Genomic DNA, 10007 nt, shown 5'->3' with positions numbered 1-10007 from the left:
TCAATTACAGAGCCTGTAAAATGTTTTAATATTTTTTTTATGATATAGATATTTAATTTTATTAAAATGAAGAGAATTGTTCATTGCATACAATTCATGAAACGACATTGACCAGGGAGGTTGGAGATGTGTTTTAAATAAGTGACTAAAGCTGGACTCCATTGCTTATGTTTGACACTTGATTGTGTACTTTGTTTTCAGTGGAAAAGACTATCAGATACCCAGTCGGTGCATAAAAGGTGTGTGATCTGTGGTAGTAATAGTGCTGTAGAATGATGTACCTAATCAGGCAGGTCTTGAACACGTTACAAAAATTTGTGAGATGTCGTGATCCAGAAAAATGAATAATTGGATGTAATTTGTGCAGATTCCGATGCAATGCATGCTCAACTCTTTAACAGAAGACAGATGTTAACATTTTAGCTTTGTGTAATAGTGTGGCAGTCACCATCAGACTAGTGCATAGGCTGTTTGGAGCATACGTGTGCATTTGGCTCCATTTGTGGATGCAAGTGTGCCCAAGTAGGTATTTGGTTGTAGTCTGCACTAAGTAGCTGTCATTATGCGCAATAGTATGACCAGCCCAGTCGCATGCTTTTTTCCACAAAATGTGTCACATTTTCGTGACACAGTCAAGTTTCAGTTACTATTTTTAACCCGAACCATAACCATAACCCTAATCCCCCAAATTACCACAAATGCTGTGATACCATCAAGAAATAATTTCTTGATATCGTCACAAATATGAAACACGTTTCGTGACGGTTATATGACACACAAAGGTAAACGTTTGTTGTGGCAAATCTGATCATATCTCCTTAGTATTGGAGTCAAGAAGGCAATTGGGCCAAAAATTGGCAATGGGAGACTGAGTTAACACATCAGTGTCATCTTAGGCCTCTTTCATGCAGATTCTAAGAGCTATTACAGTACTTCACAGAAGAACTACTACACTGTGTGTGGTTGTAGGCTGCATCAGTATGTAGAGGCTATGCACAATTAACATGGGTGTTTTGCTTTCAAAACAGAACAGAACCTACATTACTACATATATTGAATGAACAGTCTTCAATAAGTTTAAAATCTATAATATAAAATCTAAACCATGAATTTAAACTTTGTGATTCCTGTAACTGAAGCAGTCATAAAATATCAAATTTTAATATGGCAGTTACTTAAGAAATTTTCCTCAGCTTCAAATCAAACTACCAGGAAATCCATTATGGATGTTAATTTTCCAACTTGCTACTCAATTACAGAACCAGTGAAAATCATTTTCTATATTGCGGATGTATTTTATTAAAATGCAGAGAACAGTTCCTTAACTGGCATAGAAATCATGGAAATATCTACCATGAACGAGAAGGTTGCAGTTGAATTTTAAATAATTTAGTGGCTAACACATCAATATCATCTTAGGTCCCTATTATACAAACTGAAATAGATATTTAAGTGTTTCACAGAAAAAATCTAGTACAATTATATCTGTGTGGCTGTAGGTTGTATCCATATGTAACAGCAGTATGCACATGGGAGGTATAGTGACCAAGTTGTTTGGTGCACTTGCTTCCAAATCCAAAGGTTCCCAGGTGAAGACCACCTGTGTCCACTGTCCATGTAATGTGAAGTTTGGTCAGGAATGGCATCCAGTGTAAAACATGCAAATCAACATGTAGATCCAACATGGATCTGCTGTGGTGACCCCAAGTGAAAAGGAAGCTGAAAGAATTTTGACACAAAGCAGAAAGTTTGACCACATTACGCTCGTTTTGGCATCCCTGCACTGGCTTCCAGTCGCTGCAAGATCGGATTTTAAAGTATTGTTATTAGTTTATAAAATTGTTCAGGGACTTGCACCTCCCTATCTGGCTGACCTGGTAAGCCCCTATGTACCAGCTCGGGCCCTGCATTATCATTAGTGTTATGTGTTTTCATTCTTGTATTCTTTTATGGTTGTCTTTTTATTGTGTTTTAAATTTTTAATTCAGTTTTTTTTTATGTTGTGTGAAGCGCCTTGAGATGATTTCATTGTGAATTGGCACTATATAAATTAATAAATTTGAATTTTGAATTTGACTGTATGTGCACAATTAACACAGATAATTGCAGCTGGAATGACTGTGTGACAAACCAATACTTATTTAGGGAGACTGAGATATCACTTGCAATGTGAGGAAATGTCTGCTACGACATTTTGGACACATTGTGTTTTTCTCTGAGCGTGGTCCAGCACACAGGTGCCTCAGTGTTGAGGACCCCAGCAACTAAAGAAGGGCAAGGACACATACATTTCTCCTGGCTACAGCAGATAGAATGTTTCTTTTGACCTGTGGGGATGGACTAGTTGTTTTCCTGGGTGGTTATCATCCAGACCCCACAATGGTTCCATAGTATGGGTGATGTTGCAACCATGCCAAACCTGACACTGGACTCAATTTTAGATGAACCAGGTACTGTAGATGCTCTACACAGCAGACAATCAAAGCTATCTAGGCCCTGTTCATGCAGGCTCCAGGTAACATTTACAGTGGTGTAATGACAAGAGAGTCAGTGTCATTCTAAGTCTGCAAAATTTAAAAAGTGCTGGCCACATTCTGAGATACACATCGACACACACACACATTGACTAGGAATGCAACATACACAAATATGTTAACAGGTGTAACTTGTATATCTGCACATACACATTCCTCCACACATATATACAATACATGCATACCAGAACATGGACGTGGTTACCTTCAACCTTCACAGTGACACGTGTCAAACACGTTCGACACGTGTTGCTGTGAGAAGAGATTCTTTACAGAGCAATTTGAAAGAACCTGGGTGATAGTGGCTGCTGTTCCTCGAAAGTGCACCATTTTAAGCTTATTGCCAAGACGCAAGTCTTCCTTTTCCTGAAGCTTGTGGAGGTACTGCCACCTTATCTGCTGGCCATCTTCTCTTACCAAAATTTGGTCTCAGACATGTCTCCTGAGGAATCCCAGCCCATTCTTTTTTGGCAAATCTCTCAAGCTTTTCCACATTTGATTGTCTTCTGATATGAACCTTAGTTTTTATTTCACCTGAGATTTTCAGTGTGATTGAAGTCAGGGTTTTTTGCAGACCAGCCAGTAACATGCACTTTGGTCTTCTGGAGGTAGTTCTACACCAGGAGTGATGTATGTTTTTGGTCATTATCATGCTGGAAGACAAAGCGATGACTCAGCCCAGTTTTGCTGCTGAGAGCTTGAGGTTTTCTTTCAAAATCTTAATATAGCCATCTTTCTTCAGGATTTCTTCCACCTTGAGGAGACTCCCAGTTCCAGACACACTGAAGCATCCCAGCATAGTACTCCCACCGCAGTATTTCACTGTGGGGATGGTGGTCTTTGGGTTATACACTTCTCCCTTTTTTCTGAAGTTACTGGTACTGGTGGATGTTGGTCTGTGTTTGTTAAAATACAACCCCTGGCAAAAATTATGGAATCACCGGCCTCGGAGGATGTTCATTCAGTTGTTTAATTTTGTAGAAAAAAAGCAGATCACAGACATGACACAAAACTAAAGTCATTTCAAATGGCAACTTTCTGGCTTTAAGAAACACTATAAGAAATCAAGAAAAAAAGATTGTGGCAGTCAGTAACGGTTACTTTTTTAGACCAAGCAGAGGAAAAAATATGGAATCACTCAATTCTGAGGAAAAAATTATGGAATCACCCTGTAAATTTTCATCCCCCAAACTAACACCTGCATCAAATCAGATCTGCTCGTTGACATTGACCCTATGCCATGACATTGACCCTATGTGTCTTTTTGCAAGGAATGTTTTCGCAGTTTTTGCTCTATGGCAAGATGCATTATCATCTTGAAAAATGATTTCATCATCCCCAAACATCCTTTCAATTGTCCAAAATATCAACGTAAACTTGTGCATTTATTGATGATGTAATGACAGCCATCTCCCCAGTGCCTTTACCTGACATGCAGCCCCATATCGTCAATGACTGTGGAAATTTACATGTTCTCTTCAGGCAGTCATCTTTATAAATCTCATTGGAACGGCACCAAACAAAAGTTCGAGCATCATCACCTTGCCCAATGCAGATTTGAGATTCATCACTGAATATGACTTTCATCCAGTCATCCACAGTCCACGATTGCTTTTCCTTAGCCCATTGTAACCTTGTTTTTTCTGTTTAGGTGTTAATGATGGCTTTCGTTTAGCTTTTCTGTATGTAAATCCCATTTCCTTTAGGCGGTTTCTTACAGTTCGGTCACAGACGTTGACTCCAGTTTCCTCCCATTCGTTCCTCATTTGTTTTGTTGTGCATTTTCGATTTTTGAGACATATTGCTTACGTTTTCTGTCTTGACGCTTTGATGTCTTCCTTGGTCTACCAGTATGTTTGCCTTTAACAACCTTCCCATGTTGTTTGTATTTGGTCCAGAGTTTAGATACAGCTGACTGTGAACAACCAACATCTTTTGCAACATTGCGTGATGATTTACCCTCTTTTAAGAGTTGATAATCCTCTCCTTTGTTTCAATTGACATGATTCATGTCAGTCCACTTGGTGGAACAGCTCTCCAAGGTGTGATCACTCCTTTTTAGATGCAGACTAACGAGCAGATCTGATTTGATGCAGGTGTTACTTTTGGGGATGAAAATATACAGGGTGATTCCATAATTTATTCCTCGGAATTGAGTGAGTCCATATTTTTTTCCCTCTGCTTGGTCTAAAACAGTAACCGTTACTGACTGCCACAGTTTTTTTTCCTGATTTCTTATAGTGTTTTTTACAGCCAGAAAGTTGCCATTTGAAATTACTTTAGTTTTGTGTCATGTCTGTGATCTGCTTTTTTTCTACAAAATTAAACAACTGAATGAACATCCTCCGAGGCCGGTGATTCCATAATTTTTGCCAGGGGTTGTAGTCCAGAAAATACAGTGTATGAAAATCTAAAAATTGAGTCAGACTGCCCGACAACCATAGTGGCTGGACCTGCAATGCAGACGCCTAAGCAAGGCTTTGGTGTATAAGAAATCATCATCTTTATTCCTTGCTTAGGTTCGGTGCACCAGCAATCAAGCAGCGGAGCGGAGGTACAAAGAGGATCAGGCAAAAACGCAGTCATAGTTCAGCAGGGATCAGAAGCACGAGCAAACACAGTAGTCAGGGATGAGGCAAAAGGCGTGGTCGGGGAATACAGAGCAGAAGACATTACACAGCTAAACAAAACAGGACTGTGATCAAAAGGCTGGAATGTGTGCTAAGTACAATGACAAACTGGCAGTGAGCTGTGAGACTGTGATGGTTTAAATAGCTGTGAGACTGTGATGGTTTAAATAAGCAGCAAACAAATCAGGGTGATGTGAAGCGGGTGTTAATTTGGTGCACGTGAAGAACAATCTAGAAAGGGGCGTGACTAGTGGACAAAGAGTATACATAGGCAAGATAGTGGGGACAGGAGTGCACAAAGTGGAGTAATGTCAGATAGAAAGATGCATGAGCAGGTGCAAGAGTGGGAGTGAATGAAAATACAAAGCAGACAGAATCAAAGTGTGAGAGACAAAGACAAGGGGCAGGTGCGGGAAGTGGAGTGAACACAAACAAATGAGGACAAAGTGAGAACAGAGCAAAAACAGAATCTAAGGACAGAATATAATACTAGAGGACCAGGACAGAGCATGAATCATGGGAACTAAAAGCGAACCAAGATATAATAAGTACAAAATAAAAACTACATGAGAACTGATCAGAAAAGAGAAAATCAATACTGAAGCAAAACTAAGCAGGAACTGACTAATTAACAGAAAGCAAAACCCCATATAAAAGTACAACAGAAAACAACAGAAATGAGAACAGCAAAAATAAACAGATGATAGCTAAATGATAAACAATGAAAACACAAACCGGCTGAACAAACTTAGAACGGAACTGGACAATGGCTAAAGTATGAAAAGTAACAAAGAAACAAACTGACAAAGCAAAATAGAACAGAGAATAAACACATGATGTAAACAAGCAACTAATACATCAAAGCTGGGGCAGGAGGTGAGCCAAAGGAAGAGGCAAAATAAGGATTAAGGCCTAGACCAGGGCTGGGCATGACACACACTGTTTTTGTTATTCATTTACCCATAAATTGTAGGAAAAGTAGCGAATCTGAAATACCCAATTTGTCAAGTAGAAGAAAATTAATCGACTAGTTGGGTACAACCTAGACACAGACGACTGTTTTGACTTGTCGTCCCAACCTGATTATAAACCAGCAGGCCATTTCTGGAATTTAGAAGGTCATTTGGTAAAAACAAGCATTTGGGTCAGAGAAAATGTGATGTGATTGATTAGTTTTTCTTAAAATTGCCCCCCAGTTTTTGAACATCTTAAAACTTAAGAGTAATAGCAGGAAACGGAACAAAATAAATGTATTAAAATGTTCAATGCTTGCATGCCTCCACCATAGCCAACAAAATGATTCTACTCTGTCCAACAGATTACTGTGAGCAGCTTGTATTCACGTGTATTAGAAGGACCAAACGGCCACGTAATTATCATAAACAGAGCCAACGGGTGATCATGCAGCCTGTGAGTTCTCTGCTCTGTCTACGTATGTTTGCGGCTAGTTTTCAGAGAACTGTCTGAGCCACCCTGAACTTTACCAGTCACAAAAACAGCCATGTGAACAGCTGAAATGTGTGGTATTTTGTGTACTAATACATTAGTCAGGCCATGGAATAGAAAAGACCTCAAAAGAAAGCTCCATCATAATACAATTAAAAAATTCTAAACTATATTCTGCTGTCAAGTTAAAAATGTCTAATTCACTGTGACTGAAACCTGTTTTATTATGATCTGCCTTTACTCTTTTCAGCAGCAATATCAGGGTTTCTTTTGAGCTTTGTCAAAAGCATTATAGGAAGCACACTATGTTTTTGTTTTTATCTTCAAGCTGGATGCTCATAATAAACACACTGAGACATTAAACAAAAACAAACAGATTAGGAACAAAAATCTGCACTGGAGCTTTTGAATATTTTTCATAAACAGCTGACCCACTGCAAAAATAATAAAAAGGTGCTGGTGGCAATGAATGGGTTAACAATAATTACACCAGCATTACTGTAAGTGGTGGACAAGTGGTTAGTGTACATGGTTTGCTGTGTAAGGTTCCTGGTTCAAATCCCACCCCTGCCACATTTCTCCACATAATGTGGAGTTGCATCGGGAAGGGCTCGTTCAACATGCAGATCCACTTTGAATCTGCTGTGGTGACCCCGAGTGCAAAGAAGGGAGCAGCCGAAGGGACTTACTTACTTTTTACTGTAAGGAAAAATAATGACATTCAACAAAGACAAGACTGTGTACAAGAAGGCATTTTTCTCAGGACTATTTAAATGTATTGGGAAGTATAGAACCTGTAAAACCACACTGACCTGTTTTCATAAATTTGCTGCCAGTGAGATGTTATCATTGAATCAAGTGAACATTTTAGTTTTTGTAAATTAATTGCAATTGTTACTTACTGTATACTGAATCCCATTTGTTCTGAGTGACCTAAGGGGGTTTGGCATGAGATCCATGTGCTGGTCTGGTTTTTCAGCTCCAGTTGTTTATGGTGAATGGACCTCAGGCAGCCTTGCTTATCTTGAGAGACAAGCATGCCTACTGTCTGTGCACTGTGCTGTCATCCAATAGGAACTACTCTAAAAATACAATGAATTGTATATCTTGCTTGCCTCTACTGGTGGTTGGCTCTCACTGCGGTATTGTATCACTTCCTGTTCCGGAGCACAGCGGTGTTTTTCTGTATCTGTTAGCTGTTTAATCTGCGCAGTTAGATTTATCTAGTTATCTAGATTACGATTTGTTTCCCAGTGTAATCTTTACGTGCCTTAACTAAAGCACTCCTTCTGCTGAATCACCTCTAAATTATTTACACATTATTCACTTTGCATGTTTTTAGGAATCCGCTAGCTTAGCGTAGCTACTAGCTCTTAGCCGATTTAGCATGGCGGCTTCTCCTGTCTCTCCCGCACTTTTCTGCTCTGGGTGTGAAATGTTTAGTTATTCCTCGGCCTCCTTTAGCAGTAACGGTACTTGTAATAAGTGTAGCTTATTCGTAGCTTTGGAGGCCAGGCTGGGCGAATTGGAGACTCGGCTCCGCACCGTGGAAAATTCTACAGCTAGCCAGGCCCCTGTAGTCGGTGCGGACCAAGGTAGCTTAGCCGCCGTTAGTTCCCCCCTGGCAGATCCCGAGCAGCCGGGAAAGCAGGCTGACTGGGTGACTGTGAGGAGGAAGCGTAGCCCTAAACAGAAGCCCCGTGTACACCGCCAACCCGTTCACATTTCTAACCGTTTTTCCCCACTCGACGACACACCCGCCGAGGATCAAACTCTGGTTATTGGCGACTCTGTTTTGAGAAATGTGAAGTTAGCGACACCAGCAACCATAGTCAATTGTCTTCCGGGGGCCAGAGCAGGCGACATTGAAGGAAATTTGAAACTGCTGGCTAAGGCTAAGCGTAAATTTGGTAAGATTGTAATTCACGTCGGCAGTAATGACACCCGGTTACGCCAATCGGAGGTCACTAAAATTAACATTAAATCGGTGTGTAACTTTGCAAAAACAATGTCGGACTCTGTAGTTTTCTCTGGGCCCCTCCCCAATCGGACCGGGAGTGACATGTTTAGCCGCATGTTCTCCTTGAATTGCTGGCTGTCTGAGTGGTGTCCAAAAATGAGGTGGGCTTCATAGATAATTGGCAAAGCTTCTGGGGAAAACCTGGTCTTGTTAGGAGAGACGGCATCCATCCCACTTTGGATGGAGCAGCTCTCATTTCTAGAAATCTGGCCAATTTTCTTAAATCCTCCAAACCGTGACTATCCAGGGTTGGGACCAGGAAGCAGAGTTGTAGTCTTACACACCTCTCTGCAGCTTCTCTCCCCCTGCCATCCCCTCATTACCCCATCCCCGTAGAGACGGTGCCTGCTCCCAGACTACCAATAACCAGCAAAAATCTATTTAAGCATAAAAATTCAAAAAGAAAAAATAATATAGCACCTTCAACTGCACCACAGACTAAAACAGTTAAATGTGGTCTATTAAACATTAGGTCTCTCTCTTCTAAGTCCCTGTTGGTAAATGATATAATAATTGATCAACATATTGATTTATTCTGCCTAACAGAAACCTGGTTACAGCAGGATGAATATGTTAGTTTAAATGAGTCAACACCCCCGAGTCACACTAACTGTCAGAATGCTCGTAGCACGGGCCGGGGCGGAGGATTAGCAGCAATCTTCCATTCCAGCTTATTAATTAATCAAAAACCCAGACAGAGCTTTAATTCATTTGAAAGCTTGTCTCTTAGCCTTGTCCATCCAAATTGGAAGTCCCAAAAACCAGTTTTATTTGTTATTATCTATCGTCCACCTGGTCGTTACTGTGAGTTTCTCTGTGAATTTTCAGACCTTTTGTCTGACTTAGTGCTTAGCTCAGATAAGATAATTATAGTGGGCGATTTTAACATCCACACAGATGCTGAGAATGACAGCCTCAACACTGCATTTAATTTATTATTAGACTCTATTGGCTTTGCTCAAAAAGTAAATGAGTCCACCCACCACTTTAATCATATCTTAGATCTTGTTCTGACTTATGGTATGGAAATAGAAGACTTAACAGTATTCCCTGAAAACTCCCTTCTGTCTGATCATTTCTTAATAACATTTACATTTACTCTGATGGACTACCCAGCAGTAGGGAATAAGTTTCATTACACTAGAAGTCTTTCAGAAAGCGCTGTAACTAGGTTTAAGGATATGATTCCTTCTTTATGTTCTCTAATGCCATATAACAACACAGTGCAGAGTAGCTACCTAAACTCTGTAAGGGAGATAGAGTATCTCGTCAATAGTTTTACATCCTCATTGAAGACAACTTTGGATGCTGTAGCTCCTCTGAAAAAGAGAGCTTTAAATCAGAAGTGTCTGACTCCGTGGTATAACTCTCAAACTC

At 40.2% G+C, this 10007-nt stretch overlaps 1 protein-coding gene and 1 long non-coding RNA gene across 2 annotated transcripts in view; one reads left to right on the top strand and one right to left on the bottom strand.

Moving 5' to 3' along the window:
• Positions 1-6905, bottom strand: part of LOC117517485 — a 16105-nt gene extending 9200 nt beyond the window's left edge. Inside the window, exon 1 of the long non-coding RNA XR_004562739.1 lies at positions 6458-6905. This is a non-coding gene — a long non-coding RNA (uncharacterized LOC117517485). The remainder of the gene's footprint in view (positions 1-6457) is intronic.
• Positions 1-10007, top strand: part of LOC117517484 (zinc finger and BTB domain-containing protein 20-like) — a 67204-nt gene that overhangs the window by 7685 nt on the left and 49512 nt on the right.

The sequence above is a fragment of the Thalassophryne amazonica genome, chromosome 9 (assembly GCF_902500255.1).
Source record: "Thalassophryne amazonica chromosome 9, fThaAma1.1, whole genome shotgun sequence".
Taxonomy (NCBI): Eukaryota; Metazoa; Chordata; class Actinopteri; order Batrachoidiformes; family Batrachoididae; genus Thalassophryne; species Thalassophryne amazonica.
This window is presented reverse-complemented; position numbering and strand designations above follow the sequence as displayed.